Source organism: Amborella trichopoda, chromosome 2 (assembly GCF_054954075.1).
Source record: "Amborella trichopoda isolate Santa Cruz 75 chromosome 2, AtrichopodaSantaCruz75HAP2 v2.0, whole genome shotgun sequence".
Classification (NCBI taxonomy): Eukaryota; Viridiplantae; Streptophyta; class Magnoliopsida; order Amborellales; family Amborellaceae; genus Amborella; species Amborella trichopoda.
The window spans coordinates 52,023,419-52,042,567 of NC_142337.1; the positions used below are offsets into that span (position 1 = coordinate 52,023,419).

General features: G+C 35.3%; 1 pseudogene across 1 annotated transcript in view; it reads right to left on the minus strand.

The window, feature by feature from the left end:
• Positions 1-3,107: 3,107 nt before the first annotated feature.
• LOC18431540 (trafficking protein particle complex II-specific subunit 130 homolog) overlaps positions 3,108-19,149 on the minus strand; it is a 40,167-nt pseudogene continuing 24,125 nt past the window's right edge. The window contains exons 4-15 of the transcript XR_016049570.1: positions 13,430-13,491; positions 13,133-13,223; positions 12,765-13,029; positions 11,494-11,720; positions 10,070-10,612; positions 9,745-9,949; positions 8,985-9,382; positions 8,789-8,890; positions 8,510-8,583; positions 7,442-7,631; positions 5,166-5,459; positions 3,108-4,521 (exon numbers count right to left, since the gene is read on the minus strand). The product of XR_016049570.1 is annotated as a trafficking protein particle complex II-specific subunit 130 homolog (transcript). The remainder of the gene's footprint in view (positions 4,522-5,165; positions 5,460-7,441; positions 7,632-8,509; positions 8,584-8,788; positions 8,891-8,984; positions 9,383-9,744; positions 9,950-10,069; positions 10,613-11,493; positions 11,721-12,764; positions 13,030-13,132; positions 13,224-13,429; positions 13,492-19,149) is intronic.

The following is a 19,149-nucleotide window of genomic DNA, read 5'->3' on the forward strand; positions in this document are numbered from 1 at the left end:
CTCCAGCCATGATGTTGGACTACCCAAATTAAACTTACCCGCATTTAATGTCAACCACTCATCTTCTTGAACTAGTGACAGGAGATTCATTTTGCTTGAAATCCTACACTTCAACCTTGTACAAAATAACATGTTATTCGCGCCACTCCAAAGAGGAGTTTAAAACTTTTATGCACCGGGCACAGGAGATCTTTAAAACCCACTCACCTTTCATTCTCACTAGCACTTTATCCTCCAGCTTCATATTCATATATGGCCTGGTACCTATTGGTTCTCTGGTCACTTACACTACAGGATAATTGGCACAATTTTGTAAAGGGTATATTTTGCAAGCTTACAAATTATTCATGGAACGGCAGTTGAGGATAGTGCCTGCATAGGTTCCCATCAGCTGATAATAGGCTTGGGCCACAATAGGAGATTATGTAATATATGTATATGGGACAATAATGGGAAGACTTCTTTGTCAACCCTTACTCTCACAAAACCTATGCCACCTTTACAGATTATTATAAATAAAGAAAAGAAAAAGGCTTATTTTACTGGTTCAAAAGAAGCATGAGATATGTATAAGGTGGCCTCCTTGTATTGTAGAAGTGATGGCATCTCTAAATTTTCTTTGGAGATGTAGTTTCGGTGTGGGAAACGATGTAAAAATCTATTTATATCTCTAGTTATGAAATTTAAAATCCCAAAAATCACACAAATTGAGTAGTTATATAGACACTGAAAAATATTGAAATATAGAGGTTTCAGATAATTTATTACAAGATGTACTATTTTTAGGGTTAAAGAATTTTGTCTTCATTATCCATATATATTGAGACCAAGATTATCAAATTGGTGGGTTTTTTAACATTGGAACACTCCCTTCCGAAATACTTTTTTAAGTGCACTTTACTTCAATAGAATATGACTGATGACTTCACATAAAGTTTTCCTAAAAAGAAATATTCAGAGACACATGGTACATTTTTCTTATTTTAGAACAAGTGTCCATCCTCAATTTTATAAGGGAATTTTTAAAAACAAAAGCCTTATAAAAATTTTCTTTTTAAAAAAAAAAAATAAAAGTTTGTATAAAGATGCAACCTTATAATGTAGAACTACGGATACACCTCAAAAATCCATCGAAAAAGGTCGTTTTAATGTTAAAAACCCTTTGATTGATCATCTCGACATCGAGATGTATGACCATAAAAAATAAAAAGATTTTCAATCACAGAAATAGTGCATTTTAAAATATATTATCTATACCGTCCATTTTCAAGATTTTTATATGTTCATAGATCTACTTGATTTTAACCATTTTGAAATTTAAAATTTTATAACTAGATATAAAAATAGATTTTGAGATAATCCTAAGAATATTTTACATCAAAATTATAGACCATGATAAAATTTGAGGGTACACCTTACCTCTACAGCTATCCACAGCTACATATGCCAACCGCACCCAAAAATAAAACCTCATGAGATTTTGTCTTGGCCCTCCCACTTTTCATAGATGGGTAAATAGACCGATTTACCCTACTTTTAAAAACAAAATATTAAAGCTTCTCATCTCTCACTTTTTTCCCATGGTTTCTTACCTCCTCCTTGCACATCATCTATTGGAAAACCCAATTCATTGTTTCCTTCTCACGTTCTCTTTCTCAAAATTGTGAGAAGCGACAATAATAGGGTTGGGGTTGAAAGAGAGAATGCTCTCTTTCTAAAAAATGTGAGAAGCGACAATAATTGGGTTGGGGTTGAAAGAGAGAGTGCAAGTGGGGTAAAAAATGAGATTGGGTTTCTAAAAAGAATATAAAAAGCCGCAAGAAATAAATGAGTTTCACGATTAGAGGCAAAAGTATATTAGATTTCTAAAGAGAGAATATGAGATGACTAAAGAGAATGTTATAGTGGAAACCCGGGCAGTGTTTAGAGAGAGAATGTGAAGAACAAATGAGTAAAGAGTTTTTATAGAGAGAATGTGAGAGAGAGGAGCTTAAAAATATTACGATTATAGGAAGAAAGTATGGGAAAAAGTTGTGCAAGATTCAAAAAAATGAGATTATGAATTTATTTTTAAAAGGGGCAAAATAGTCCATTTGCCCCTCTACAAATGGAATCAATGTTTTAAAAATAGGATGTAAGGTTTTTTTCATAAAAAAAATCCATTTTATAACCGATATGTTTCATGGAAAAAGTTTATATAAGGATGCAACGTTATAATGTAGAACTACGGATGCACCTCAAAATTCCATCGGAAAATGTAGTTTTAATGTTGAAAAACCCTTTAATTGATCATCTCGACATTGAGATGTATGGCCATGAAAAATAAAAAGATTTTAAGTCTAAGAAATAGTACATTTTACAACATATTATCTACACCGTCGATTTTCAAGATTTTCATATGTTTATCTACATGATTTTAATTATTTTTTAAATTTAAAATTTTATAATTAAATATAAAAATAGATTTGAGATAATCCTAAAAACATTTTACATCAAAAATATATACCATGATAAAAATTGAAGTTGCACCATACCTCTACAGTCATTATTTGCTAAAGGAGACAAGGTCTCCACCTGCTCCAATTAGTGTGGGATGTTTGATTACCCAAAGGTTCTTAGTCTCACGCTCCGATATTAAACATGTATGTTACAATTAGTGAAACTTAATCTTGATAGTAGACTTTCGTATGTTGGGTGTACTAATTTTAATTTTTCGTGTCTTTACACACGCAATGAGTTCATAGCTGAGAAACTTAAAAGATTTTTAGGACGAAGTGGAGTAATAGCAGAAGAAAAAAATAGGGCTGGCTACATGCTCCACTTCTGCAAAACGGAGCCAACAAATCAATGGAGATCAAGTTAAATATGAGATTCGCATTGTCAGGCACCCATGTATGCACGTGAAACATTCTTTTATGCAATGCATCTGAAAAGAAATTAAGGTTATATGTAAACTTTAAATGGCATTTGTCTTGACAGAAGAACATCGGGGAAGCTTGATAGAACTTTCAGAAGTTGCATCCCAAAAAGGAGATTTGCTTTTTTCTTTCTTATTCAAGATCAGTTTCTACCCATCATTTCAGTTTTGAAATGAGTTCCCAAGATGATTTTTCCAGCATAAAACTCAACTAGTTACCAAGCATCCCACTATTACAAGACCGTAAAGGTACATTATGAGAATTCACATATAAATACAAAATGCAGACCTTTAAATCATCATCAAAAAAAATCAGACCATCACATAAAGAACCAGCAAAACCGAATAAGCTCAATATATAATGTTGACAGGGGAATCACGCATGCACAAGAGATGAGATGAGAGAGAGAGACAGAGAGAGAGAGGAGAAGGGGGGGAGGGTGGTGGGCTCAATTACACAGAAAAGGCCAAATAAGATGATGTACCTTCACACTGGGATGCAAAATGATGAGCTGAGGGTTGAAGGCAACACACAAACCACGTGTGGACCTGCAGGATTGCAGCTTATGCTGGTGACATCCGCGTGAGGTAGCCCAAGTTGAGGGTGACGCAAATAACCAGCCATCAAGGGCACACATATGACTGAAATAACTATCCGGGAACCTACAATGGATTTAAACAGAGTGACTTCAATTTTTACAACTACACCCAATTGGGTAGTAGTAGTCAGTAGTAGTAGTAGTAAAATACCAAAAACATAAAGATTTTTCAGAAGTTACAAGCAGGGATGATTGTCCATCCATGTATCATGCATTCATCAGCGTGCATAGAGGTTAGAAGTGCATGAAAATTATGGATAAGCATGGAAAACATTTCCAAAAATTTCATCCAAAATTCTATTATGCCCTTGGTGGAAATCAAACACCACTATTTTGACATCCCCCGTTTATTCTTCAAATTTGAATCTCAAGTTCAACCAGAGCTACTGAATTTTGGTCAATTTCCTTAAAGACACTAAAAGGACACTTTTTAAGAAAAACATCAAGGGAACTAATCCAAATATTTGGGTTTGAAACATGGTTAAAAACAATTCCAAAACTGGAAGTTTCTCAACCTTTTTCACCAAAGCAGTAATTAAGGGGTAATCATTGAGCTTAGAATAAGTAGGAAATTTATAAGAACTCCATCCCATGCAAATTTTTATAAATCAAGTTAAATGGTATTCACCTCATGTGAATGAGCAGCTAATATTTCTATGCCTAACCACATCCAAATGGTTGAGGGGATATTTTTCATGGGCCCACTTAGAGAGCACATGGAACATTTATATTACCAATCAACCAACGGTTCCTTCATCTATGACTGATTAATTAGGTATTACGCAATTCATTGAAGGACCAATTATTGTGACTTTAAACTATGCATGTAGTTAAATAAAGATGAACGCAGAGATAGCATTATTTCAAGTTTCGAAGAACTCATAATCAAATACACTAATCCAAGAGGTAAGAATCTTGTTCCATGGACAGTGAAACATGCCCACGTTTCCTTCCCGCGACCATCCAATTCTCTGGATTTGCATCAACTTCATACAACACTTCATCCTGCCACATAAAAATCAACAGAAGAAAACAGTGAGCATGTGAGCTTATCATCCTATGAAAATACACTAACCAAACTATGACAGCCAACAGATCTCTGATCAAAACTTCATAGTGAAAGTACCAAGTCGGTCATAGAAGTCGCCAAATATTTGGGACTTCTCTAATCAATAGGGACAATCTACATTTCACCCACCATTAAACATTGGAGATAGTGGAAGTCCAAGGCCGCAAGGTGTCCTTTATATTTACTCCCATTGGGCCCTTAAAATTGACAGGGTATTTCTGTCTTTTCACCAGAATAACTCTGATTTTCTCAAACTGATGAAAGATAATAGAAGCAGTAACACCTCCAAAGATTTTAAGTAATACAATTATAACTGTTTTTGTTGTAAAATTTAAATTTATGGAAGAAGCAAAGGAATTAGACCATCTTGTAGACTAGAGTAAGCAACCCTTTTTTTACTGATAGATCAATGGTTTTCAATAATTAAGACTAAATGCATCTGACTCTTTGCATTAGTGATATTTCTTAATTTTGAAAAGAAAAAAAGGCCATTTCGTTAAAAGCTGTGATAGTGAATTACACCAAGGACATTGTATTGTGACAACCCTCCAAGCAAAAATAAATTCTTCCATTTACTTACATCATGGATTGAAGGTGCTCCTCCTTCGATGTCGTCTCTCAACTCTCCATCGCATACTGACCAGTTTGCCCACTCATAGACCATCTGATGGCAAGGGAAGGAAACCCACAGCTAAAGAAGGTTCAAGCACTGGCCTTTGCAAGACAATTGAACTCTTAAATAGGAATTCCCTAGATCCAGTACTTGCATCTTGTCTACCATGAACCATAGGGGAATGAGCTCCAAGAGCTCAATCTCCAGATATTCTGTATCTAATGTTCAAGATACTGTGTGATTTTAATAGCTCAGACTCATCTGCAACAACATAACAATCACTGAATCCTGATAGAAAAACTACAGAGATGGATGGTATCCAAAGCAACTCTCAGGCAAAAAAAGAGAAACATAACTGTTCATATGCCTAACATTGGTTCCGCATTGGTTGGAGTATTGGAAAATGTAAAAGCAGGTTGTAAGCATCTATCTCATGTGTTTTTTATACTCTCAGAATCCACTTTTTGAAATTCCCCATGCTCTTGCCATACGGTAACAAATGATAGACACTCATGGATAGGTATTTAGTTGTTAGCAATAAAGCAACAGGTTTTGGTCACACGATTTGGAGTTTCAAATCACAGACCAATAATATCCTCAATAGTATCTTCTCATTATGTCTAACAATCTTCTATTTCACGTTTAAGTTAAGGTTTCATATTTCATATAGGGTTTTCATATTTCATATAGGATACAGTGTGTTCTATCTGAAATTCTGATTTCTAATAATTCTTCTCTGATTCATATCTTCCCTTCACTTTATTATAGGGAAATTCTCAAATTACCCATAATTATTATAGGGAAATTCATCATATTACCCATAAGAGATTAACAATTTAACACAAGTTGGAATAATAGCAACTGGGTAAAATGTTGAATAGTTCATCGCTTATGGGTATTTTGATAGACTTCCCTTTATTATAATATTGAATCGAATCTAATATTTCATGTTATACAAATGGCCTATGAGTAAGATTATGTCATATAGGTAACATGAATATGAAATATCACTATGTAATAAACGAAACACTAATACAATAGATACTTTTTAGGAAAACTTATTTCGATACTTTTTAGGAAAACTTATTTCTATTAATATTTATTTATAATTAAAACATAATCAATTAAAATCCATACCAAACGTACACATACAAACACAGACACAAAAAAAAATTGGTTGTTTCATTTAATATAGTTAGGAATAGGGCTTGGGCTTGAATGGTTTGTTCCTGACAATAGCAAAGAAGGCTTGGGCTTGAATGGTTTGTTCCTGACGATAGCAACGAAACGTCCCAATTTCGATTACCACTGCTGAACTACTTGAAAAAACAAATATTATTTTTACAATTGTTTCATTATTTATTGATTATTTAGTAATAGAACTATTATTTCATCAGTAGAATATTCATATCTCATATATTACAATAGAATAAAAATATAAGAAAATAGAGATTATATAAGAGTCAATTTCTTCAAAAAAAAAAAATTATATATATATATATATATATGTGTGTGTGTGTGTGTGTGTGTGTGTGTGTGTGTGCGTGCGTCCGTGTGTGTAACAGAACAAGAATATAAGACAACAGATATTTATATATATCAATTTCTTCAAAAATCAAGAATATGTGTGTGTGTGTCACGTGTGTGTATGCTGCCCCAATTCTGATTGATGATTCAATTGGACAAGAAACATAAATTTATGTTAGGATGACAAAATTCGGCATCTCGTCAATCATTGAAACATCTATGAAAACCTCGGTATTGGAAAATGGAGGGGACGGGAACAGAAATTCTCAAAGTACTCCACCAGGTGATGGTTCCTAAAACATAATGGTTTCCTCAAGATGTCAAATGCAATAAATTTTACCCAACTATATTGAATTTTTCTTTTCTGAAAACCAACATCTGTTTGTGACAAAGTGTGATTCCTATGATTGATTGCATCAGACAACAGCTCAACATAGCTGGATCTAGCTTATATTCTAATAGTACATATATTCAGTTGATATATTAGACTCTTTCCTTGCATTTCTATCACTCTTAAAAATGATTACTCTAGTACCTGACAAAATAAATACTCAACATAAATGACTAAGGAGAAAAAGAAAGGGAAAAAAATAATTGAAGAGATATTCCTTGTCTACAATTTCACGAAAATTAAGTAGCTAACATATGTCAATTTTCTAGGAACCGCTTGGATGTTTAAATTGCTTAAGCAAAAGTAAAGATGAGAAATTCTATACCTCCATTGGTTGTGCTGCCAAGGCGGATGCAGAACATGATTCCTGCCCTAGAAGATGAACAAATTGAAAGAGGAAAGAAGCTAGGAGTTGGTCGCCCATCATCCTTCCCAACATGAACAAAACCTCCTTGGAGATCCATCCAGGCATCGCAGATGGTCAGTGTAGCCTTCACTTGGGAATGCAGGACCACCTAGATTTATAACATGGCAGCCAATATCTTCACAAATGCAAATGGCAAATCAAATTTTTGGGAAAATTTTGTATGGGCCCCTAAAACTTTATTTGATCTCATAATAATCCCTCCCTTATTTTGCCTATCGCGCTCCATTAATTTTATAATTATGCATCACCCCACCCCTCCACACATCTCTCCTCTTCCTTCTTTAATTTTAACTCACTAAACTCACTAACTGCCCCAAAGAATTATTTTCAACTCAATAATTCACCTTCCTCATCTCTTCCTTTTTTGAGGGACAAAAAAGAGAGAGGATTGGGAAAAAATTTACACATTCTGTTTGGGGAATAGGGGTAAAGATACTAAGGATGGGGAGGGAAGTGAGGAGGGGGTCTGATACATACTTTTAGAAATCATTATCACATGATAGGAATAATAAGAGGGGTTATATTGAAATTGTTTTCTTTTTTTTTACGGGTTTCAAACTCAAAGGCCGTAAACCCTGAAAATTCAAAAATTCAAATCCTAATACCAAATATCAACAATGAACTTGTGGGAGCATGCTCCTAATACGTTAAAGCCTAAGGCTCTAAGAGAGGGCATACCAAGCATATGATAACGAGAAAACAATACTAGGTTATGATGAATCTAATAATTCCAATAATGAGAAAACAATACAAGGTTACAATGAACACAATAACAGTCTGAAAAGATGTGGCAAAGTTTACATTGGCTGACCTACACAACACAACCCTCCTCCTTTATCCAAGATTGAGACCAGCATGACCGTCTTGGGACTGGCTGTGGCGGAGTTAATGAACACAATAATACAACTACGAATAAAATAAGGATTACCAAAAGGATAAAAAAGATAGAAATTTTAAGATAAATACCTGCAGCAATAAAGTACCATCTTTGCACTTGTCTGATACGTGTGTGCTTACATATAAAGGATAATACAGTAACAGTCCTGAGCATCAACATCAGTAGAGCTAAAGATTTCCACAAGAGCTTCATACAGACATTAAACCCAGGTGCTTTCACATTAAGATCTCCATTATCATCTTAAGATTGTGCACATCTGAAATGCTTATCAATAGAAAACATTTTTCTTGTTTGCATCAGAAAAACTGCTTATCAATGGAAAAACGTTACATCCAAATATGGACAATCAGAAGGATACCTTTCAAATGTCTGATTGTGGGAGACTCCAAATTCAAGTTTCAGGGCAAGAGTCCTCATTCCATCAACAATATTTTGTCTTTGTGAAATGACTGATCACAAATCAAGATGCCCATTTAGATATGCATTGGTGACATGAAACAAAATGGAAAAAAACCCATCAAGTAACAGAGAGGAACTCATTACCTGCAGAAGTTCCCATAAGCAATCTATCATCAATAGCACGAACTGGCAACCACAGAACTGACATCAAATTACTCACCCAATCTGGCAATTTTAATTTACCACCTCTAGTGGTAACCGTTCATATCCTCCCCCACCAGTAGAATTATCAGTTGAGATAATATTGGAGTTTTTTATCTGGCCCAAGCCCTCAAATGCCTCAGTACAACTCTCCATCTCAATCATATGAGACTCCACAATTTTTAAACCTGGTCCAGTATCTACGAGTAAGATTGCTCCTTTAAGAGTGTAATCAATAGGTCTTACAATCAAGCCAACCCATTGAGCTTCATTCATCAGCAATGCAAACGAAACGACTGCTGAGAGATCAACTAGAGGCCTTGGCTTGGACACCTGAATATGATTCAGATGATTGGAACAGGTCCATAAGTAAACACAGTACTTCAAGGGTAAGTAAAACACAAACCAATGGGTTATGGAAAATCATTGTCCACAAGGTTCATCACTTTGAATGCAATGATGAACAGTAATAAAGAGATTTGGGCCCATCAGACCCCAATCTCGCTCCATCAGAGTCCATCATATCATCTTATTGGACAGTACTATTATAACACCTACTTGTTTAGTAAACTAATTACAAATAAGGCATGGTGGAGGACTAAAAACCACAGGGGAAACAGTACATATCACAGTCATCAGCCACCCATATCTATCATGTATCCTTGATATTGTATCTTGTCCGAGTATAGATCATGTCAGAGTTACTTACGGATGGGCTTCTCAAAGCTCATAAAATCATCACTATCTGGAGGTCCACCTCTTGAGTAGCTGTGGGACCTGAATCTCAAATTTCCAATCTGTCCTGTTAGAACACCCAGGACATACGATGCGGAACGTTGAGGAGGCAGAGGCAAGGTGACATCATTCCTTCCTGGCTTTAATACAAGAGCACTGGAGCTCTTTATAACCTACAAATCAGAGCAAGAGGACATAGAATTCATAGTTTCTTCTTATATCACTAGTCAGAAAAACTGAATAACAACCAAGTGTGATGCCACACAACAGAAAGCGCCTGATAGAAAGCATACCTTTACACCTTCATCTGCACTGAATGTAGTTATAAGAGTGAGAGTCAAAGATTCAAGAGAAATCTCATCAGGAAAGCCGCTCCACACCATTACCGATAGAGTTCCAGGGTCCCCATCACATAACTCCAGTGGTGGTCCAGGATTTCCAGAGAATGCTATTAATGATGACACATCTAAGGGCACTGGATGCTTCATTTCGCTATGAGCAAGTCGGACAACTTCTGATTGGAATGCTTGACTTCTTGGACAAGGAATAGGCCTTTGTCTAAAAACAGCAATTTGACACAGGAAGCAAGATATCCAGCATGGTCATTGAGTATCTTCTGACACTGCTAAATTAGGAAGGACTTCTGCTAATAAATTTTGCCATCCCTCTCCAGCATAAAGAGCACAAACTTTTTCATATGACTTTGCAGAGAGATCATAATTTCCATGTCTATGGCAGACTGCTGCGATCTCTCCATCAAGGACAACTCCGTGGCGTTTCCACCATGAACGATTGTAATTCTCAGCAGCACCTTTTGTCAAATCCAGATACTTTAGCTGCAATGATCAAAATGAGATTAGACATAAGCTCAATCAATACACATTAGAAATAACAATTACAACAAATGCACTTAGTATATAGGAAACAAATGAAACATATATACAATTAAAAAAAAGGATTTAAATGTATAATGTCTTTAGATAATAAATAACAACAATGGATAGGCTACAAAATTTCCCAAGCAAATGGAGATTATAGTCACAGAAAACACTGCATGACATCATACTCATTTTGGGCTGCCAGGCTACAAATAGACTTATATTAGTTTATTATTTCATTCCATTACCAATCCAGAAAACATGGGCAACAGGGGCAAAGTAACTTCGTAATATCGTGTATGAGAATATCAAAGTAAGAAGAAATTTCAACACACAGATAGATGACTGGCTGTTGTACATTTTTCTACCCTCTGCAGGTGCACCTCAAACTAGAAAGCGTTCGCAATACATTACTAATCATTCGGCAAGCTTAGTTAACTTACCCCAATTGCCCCTTTCCTAGATCTCTAAGGTGTGCTCACAGATAATTTCCCCAGGCTGATGGAGTTTAACTGTAACTTTTGACAGGAAACTCGACAAATATTGCTCACTGTGGTGGTTACGGTGAATCCATGTTCTTAAATCATCCATATAGACATCCACAGACTTATGACTGAATGCAGAAACATCAGTCTCATGAAACATATTTCCAAGGTTGAATAGTGTAAAAAATCAAATAGACTGGGTCAAAAAGTCATGAAGCATTTGGAAAGAAGACAAACAGTACAAGACAAAGTGCAGGAAGAAATATTATTCTCATCAGTACCAAAAAGGTTCCTTTTTTTTGTTGGGTTCTAGACCCTAAGACCCACAAATAGATCAACATGTAAAATAATCACCTCAAAATCATGAACAGATGATATGGCTTTCAGTAGATCAGGATCAGAAATTGTCGCATTTAGGACATGTTCTGCAGCAACATGAACTTCTGAAAGCTTCATTGGACGATCAACAAGTGACTGGATCAAACTAGAATTCTCAAATTGTACAGGTCTTGAATTAGTTCGAGACATAGAGCTGACAGGGATTTTGTTTGGTGGAGGCATCATTGGAGAACCATCAGCACCTGGGCTGCCCACATACTCAGTGTATAAAGACATGAAAGAAATAGGAAAAATCAACAATATTCATAATACCTGTGCATAAATACTCACACACAAAAAAGAAACACATTTGCACATGAGTAACATGCAAACAACCAAATTGAACTTTATTTCGAAGAGCCAACGCCGTCTTGTAAAAAAGAAATATGATGGCTTAAAGCAGCATACCAGAAACTAGATATCATGGATGGGAGAAACTGCTGGAGAGCTTTTATATATTTTTTTTTTGGGGGCGAAACAAGAATGACAATTAGAACCTTTTTTTTTCTTTTTGAAACTGACAATTAGAACCTTAAAATGTCATTTGTTTAGAATAAATGAGAGACTCCTTGAACTCAAATTTGATAGGAGCATCCTAAAGAATCTAGGACAACTACATTTTGGAGGTTTTGACTAGAGACGAACTTTGGAAAATTCTTAAGACCTTAAAGGTCTAGCAGCCACCTAAACAAGAGCAAAAACTTAAGACTATCTCCACTTTTTGAATTTGACAACTACTGTAAAGAAAAATAAAGAAAGCACAAAGACCAACTATCCTTTGGGCAATGAATTTATAAATGTAGAAATCTCAAATCCTGCTGCCACAAATTATTAAAGTGCTTAAATAACAAAAAAGTATGGAAAGTTCAAACTAACTAAAGCACAAGAGATGTCATGATAACCACTTCCTCCAAAATGGAGTCTACCAAAATAGTAAATGGCTTCATTTGGAAGGCGCCAGGCCCTATCCCTCTAACTCTATATTGATAATACATCATTGCAAAAAGTAAAATAGAAAATAATAGACCTAGGTCATTTGTTTTATATTCTAAAATAGAAATTACTAACAGTGTTTTATTGTATAAGACACACTCATGAGATTTGATTTTTCCAGTGTAAGAGCCCCTTCTCAAATGCACTAAATACGATCTCATGACATTTGATTTTTACAGTGCAAGAACCCTTTCTCAAACACCCAAGTGTTATATTTGCGTATTTGCTAAAACATGAATTTTGTTGCTAATTACCATCCATTAAAGCCATGGCCTCTAAAAACAGCAGTTCATATACAACTTTTCCTTCGAAGTAGTTTTGGACTGCTTCAAATGCACAAACTTGATTCCTTCAGGTCCTTCCATGTCACTAGATTATTCAATCCAGTTCTGCTAGTTGTATACTGTAGCTATAAATTATCATGGAATGAGTAGAGATTTTCAAGGGCACAAAACCTCTGGAATTGGTCCCCTTTCACAAAGTGGATCACATCCATACAGTACAGCCAGGCCACCATTTCTGTGTTAAAATAAGAATTCAATAGATGTAAAGTAATAAAGGGTTGAGCATAATAAGATGAAAAACTGACAACCCTAAGAGTTAACCACAAGAATATACTTGCCTTTTCTTTTGCAACCACCCCTGTTAAAGCATCAGGAGGAACTGAAGGCCAGACTACTGGTCTTGCCCATGAAAGCATGCTCAAAGCAGCACTGCTCAAACCAGGGTGCATTTAGCAAGTGTAAATGGTATAATAGCCATAAAGTGAAAATGGTCCAAAATGAAAATGACAAGCAAACTATACATTCATCGAAATTAATAACACTGATTATAAGATAATAAGAACAGGGAGGGTAGACAACGAGGTGAAATAATTTCAAAAGTAAGTGCCCATTATCTTTATTCAGAAGAAACATACCTATTGGTAGGACTTTTCTCAATGTCCATTCCATATCCTATTAGGTATGCAAGCCTCATGAACTGCACTACACAGGCATATAAATCACTTTAGAACAGCACCACTTGTAGAAGGCAGAATAATTATTTCCCAAAAAGAAGGAAACAATGGCAACAATAGCAATGCCCAACAGAAAAAAGGTTTATTTCTAGATAGTTCTAAAAAGAGAAGAGGGGGTAAAAAAAAAATTCAAAGCAGCTAGACCAAAAGCCATTCATGAAATACACAACTAGGAGGCAAAGCATGTAACAACAAAGTAGCAAGCTCAGTAGGAGCTATGACACATGGAGATATTCACACCGGGATTCAAGCTTACAGGACACAGCAAAGGGAGCAGAGGCATGAACAAGACACTCGAATAACCAGGATTGCACAAAGCACAGGACCACTAGGTGTATAACTAATTTGAAGACATACAATCAGTAACAAAAACTTCCAAAAAGCACATGAGTAGAGCAGATACACATGAAATTAAGAATGAGTGTGCAATATGTGCTCATACATGAACTAAAATATTCCGGTGCTACACTAAATCATCCAGCTTCATTCACATTTAACTTGCACAATTCATAAAAATCTCTATTCTCAGATAGAGAATACCTTCCTATGACAAACATTACTAAACATATTGAAATTGTTGGACCTTTATCTGATTATTCTTTGAAATATATTCCCAGGTTACATGTACTTGTCAAGACTTCAAGCTCCAATATACAACTAATTCACCATATGCAATAGAATTAGAAAACATAAGCTAGAGCTACACACAAACACGTAATCAATAATCTCAAGAAAAAGTAAAATCTTATTTTAGTAAATCATTCCCAATGAAAAATATAAAAAAGAACTCCAGATTTGACAAAAGAAGAGAAAAGGCTGCAGAAAATATTTAAGGTAAAGGAATGGTAATGTCAAAAGCAAGTGCATAAAATAGAAATATAGAAAAATGAAGGAGAATTCAAGAAATACATGTAAAAATGACATTTTTAAAAATAAAAGATTGCAAATACTAACAAGATAGCTAGAGAAAAATGAAATAAAGATTTATATATGAGAAAGATCTCTAATCAGAACTCAAAAAGTAATCCCTTCCGGCAAGTACAAATCAAGGATATGAAAGGTGTCCTTCCTAGGCACCTTGAGTTAGGCCAAGGCCCTAGGCACCCTGCCGAGGTGATGGTGTGCAAAATTATATTTATTTTTAATTTCTATTCAATTTTAAAGGATGTATATTTTGATTTTAGTTTTAAGATTTATTTTTAGAATTTTAAGTTTTTTTTGGGATTCTAGGGTTTTCTTATATTTTTTTATTTACTATTTAGGGTACTGTTCACAATTATTGTTCATGCATTATTGTTCACAGTTATTGTTCACGTGCTACTACTCACATAGGTATTTTTGAAATTTTAGTATTGTTTTAGAGGTAATTTAGAGTCTTAAATGTTTACTTGGATCTCAAGTTAAATTAGGGTTTCATAGGGTCGTAAAAGGTTGGATATCACATTTTAGGAGGTATACGTTATTGGAATCAATTTTATTTTATGAAAGAATAAAGTTTACTTCTCTTGGCTGAGCCATATTATTTCTCCATTATTGATGATTTTACTTGTTTAAGGTTCAGAAAAATGGTGCATTCAATTTCCCACCTTTCCTTCCTACATCAAATGGTATCAGAGCATGATTCGTGGATGGTTGGAGATTGCATGGCTTGTCATGGAGGTCTCAGCTACAAGGATGTCGATCTAATCCAACTGCACAAGAAAATCAACAACTTGTTTCGCAACTTGTTTCGGAGTGGGCTACAGAGCTATTGTTTCGCAAGCGGGCCAAACAATAGTGTGCCCTAAACAAAGAGTAATCTATGAGGATAGATCCAAATCGTGAGGGTTTCTATGGAGAATGGCGCGATTTAGAGTCCGACTCAGAGTTGGAGCGGAATGATGAAGCTACCTTCAACCACTCGTTCTATGCACGCGCTCCATGTTGGAAGCCTCATGTTCGAGAGAATAGATCATGGGATTTAGTTGATCTTACATGATTTGAAGGAGAACGATGTTGATTTTGGCATAAGTCGTATTAAAATCAGCAAGTTGTATATTGGTATTTGCCACCGATTTTCTATACATACTTAGACGATGAACGAGATTTTGTAAGAGATCAAATCTATGATGACGATCAAGATCTCGTAGGTGAACCAATCTTTAACGAAGAAAAAGATGAAGATCTAAAGGATATCAAAGAAGTGGAACATTTAGGAGATTTAGGGCATTGGAATCAAATTAATGCAGTGGAAGCATCGAACTCAAAATCTGCAAATTGTGGCCTTGGTTTCAGAAAGCAATGATAGATGTCGAGAAAGCCTCTAAAGTGCAGGAAATTGGGTTTGAAGTTTCCTACACAATTTTCAATGGGAGCTCAAGAATAGCTGATTCCTCAATATATATATCAGGATCCGTTTATTGAGAAGTTATGTTTACCACAAATAGTATATGAGCTAATTAAGAAGAAGGTTGAAGAATGTAGTTTTGATGCTGAATTCATCTTAGCACATTTCATACCTTGAAGACGAGATCTCTCCAACCAGGGAAGAATGATAGAGGGTAAAATTATACTTATTTTTAATTTCTATTCAATTTTAAAGGATGTATATTTTGATTTAATTTTAGGATTTATTTTTAGGATTTTAAGGTTTTTTTTGAGATTCTAGGGTTTTCTTATATTTTCTTTATTTACTATTCACTAGTACTATTCATGGTACTACACAGTTACTGTTCATGCAATATTGTTCACAGTTATTGTTCATGTACTGTTCATAGGGATATTTTTGGAATTTTAATATTGTTTTAGGGGTATTTTAGAGTCTTAAATGCTTACCTAGATCTCAAGTTAAATTAGGGCTTCATAGGCTTATAAAAGGTTAGATATCATATTTCAGGAGGCATATGTTATTGGAATAAATTTTATTTTACAAAACAGTAAAGTTTTCTTCTCTTGGCTTGATTTATAGCCATATTCTTTCTCCATTATTGCTAAATTTACTTGCTTACGATTCAGAGAAAGGGTGGATTCAATTTCCCACCTTTCCTTCCCCCAAAACTCATTTTTCACATTTTAGAGAGAGAAAACCCTTTAAACAAGATTTGGAAATTTTTAGATTGACATTTTTGGGGGGGTACTTTCGAATTCTGGTGATAGAAATCAATCGCTTGTGAGACTCGAAGAGGTGTCAAAGCATGTATTTTCAAAACTAAATCTCGCATGTTAGAGTTAACTTTGTTTAGGTCTTGAAAGGTTAGTTTGATTTGATTTTGGGTTTGGGTTTTGGGTTCCTGATATTTTCAAGATTGGGTTTTGGATTGTTAGTGTTTTTTTGCTAAAGCTCACCGATTTGAGCCAACTTTGTTTAATTTTTTAAAGGTTACTCCGTTTTGATTTTTGAAAGCTCTGTTTCTGGTCTGTTGATATTTTTCAAGATTGAGTTTTGGATTTTTTTTTTTTTCTTTCAAGATTTGTTGTTGTTTATGTGTTTTCTTCTTCAATTTTAGGTTTGAATTTGTTGGAAATTTTGATATTGGGTTTGTTGACATTTTTCAAGTTTGGGTTTAGGTTTTGTATTTTTCTAGTTTCAAATTTCATTTTGGACCGTTTGGTTTTGTAACTTTTTTTCTAGCATAAGGTTGGGTTTATTGAGTTCAATGATGTTTTCCAATATTTGGGTTTCGGTTTTGTAATTTCTATCTGGTTTCGCATTTCAACTTCAGATATTTTGGTTTTTTTAAAAAAAAAATTTCTAATATAGGTTATTTCTTGATGAAATTTTTCAAGATTGCGTTTTGGTTTACTAACTTTTTTAGATACTTGGATTTTAGTTTGTTTACTTCATTCATGTTTGGAGTTTGATTTGTTGCAATTTATATGTATTCATAATTGGGGTTTACTTTGTAGATTTTCAGGTTTGGGAATTAGTTAAATCATTTGTAACATAAGTGACAATGTCATCTTCCAGTTCAAATAAACAAGGTGATCCGGGTTGGAAATATGTCTCTTTGCCTAATCCAAAAGATAGTGTGAAATGCAAGTTGTGTAACAATATTTATAATGTTGAGGAAGGGGAACCCAAGGTGGGCTAGAATTAGTAGAAGGGATTTAGGCAGCGAAGCCTCACACAAAAGGACATATTGATTCTTATTGTCCTCCAGATCCTAAGGTTTTGGTAAGATACAAGAAGCGGACCACTATAGAGAATTGCCTCAAGAAAGATGATAGGTGTCATATATCTCAATACATAGCCCGATGGATGTACCTAGCAAGCATTTCTTTCTGTGCTGCTAGGTTAAAGAGCATGTTTGAAGCAGTGGGCCAGTTTGGGCTTGGGAAATCGGCCCTTACACCATATGGCCTCAGGCAGCCTTAGCCTAAGAAGGTGGTGGAGCTCATGCGTATCTGAAGACCCACAAGGACGCATTGTCAAGGGGGTTAATTGTCCAACGGGGAACATATTTTTGAAATCCATTACCCAAGTAAAACTAATAATGCAGAATTCATTTCCAGTATTGTTAACCAGTGTATGGAGGAAGTGGGGGAACAGTATGTCGGTTATTGAAGAAGCCATATATTTTTTTGACACCGTGTGCACTGCACATTGACCTCATGCTTGAGACAATAACTAAGTTGAAAACTGTGGACTCGACAAGAAAGAAAACAGAAGCCAAAATGGTTCTCATATACAAACCACACACGTCCTGATCATGGATAGGAAGTTCATAGAGAAGAGGCAGTTCACTGAGGCCAGGGGTGGCAAGGTTTGTCACCTCGTATTTGTCCCTTCAAGACGGCAAGCTCAGAAACATATTCATCTCCAAATAATGGACCAAGAGTAAATGGTCCAAGCATACAAAGGGGATGGGAGTATCTGATATTATTTTACAACATCAGTCTTCGAATGGTGTGGTCCGCTACCTCCAAACATTTGATCCATTGGTGAAGATCTTGCGTGTGGAGGATAGTGAGAAGGACCCTTCCAATTGTCATATTTACAAGGCAATTGGAGGTTACCAAGGAAAAGGCATCAAAGAAATATGGGTATGATGAGAGAAAGTATTCACCTATTTTGAAGATTATAGATGATAGGTGGAACAGCCAGCTGCATAGGCCCCTGCATGCAGCAAGGTAATTTCTCAACCCCGTTTATTTCTATATTGACTATGATATTATAATATGTGCAACATGAAAATCAACCCCAACGTGGAACTCCAGACTTAATAACAATGAATGTGAATATGTATAAGATCTCAGTGGAGTCACATAAGACAAAGATAGCATATACAAAGAACTAAATCCCTCAGGCCATCTTTTGTTGGCCCATGCTTGAAAGAGAGCTACCAAGAGCGCTTTCATATCAACCTCACTGCTATGAGACATATGGATAGATTTAGTAAGTGGTCGGTTGATGCTGGAGATGATTATTAAGTGTTCCCTGGAGAAAAATTGAGCTGAGCAGTGTTCATGAGGGGTCATTGAGCCCTATGACAGCCACTAGATAGAAGCTTGAGGGCCATAGAGGAAGAGGAGGAGGCTGACTCAAAGAAAATAGAAGAAGAGCAATATGTCGAGGTGGGGGATGATTCTGATAATGATGACTTGGCATCAGATGAAGATGACAATGATAATGGAGATGGTCA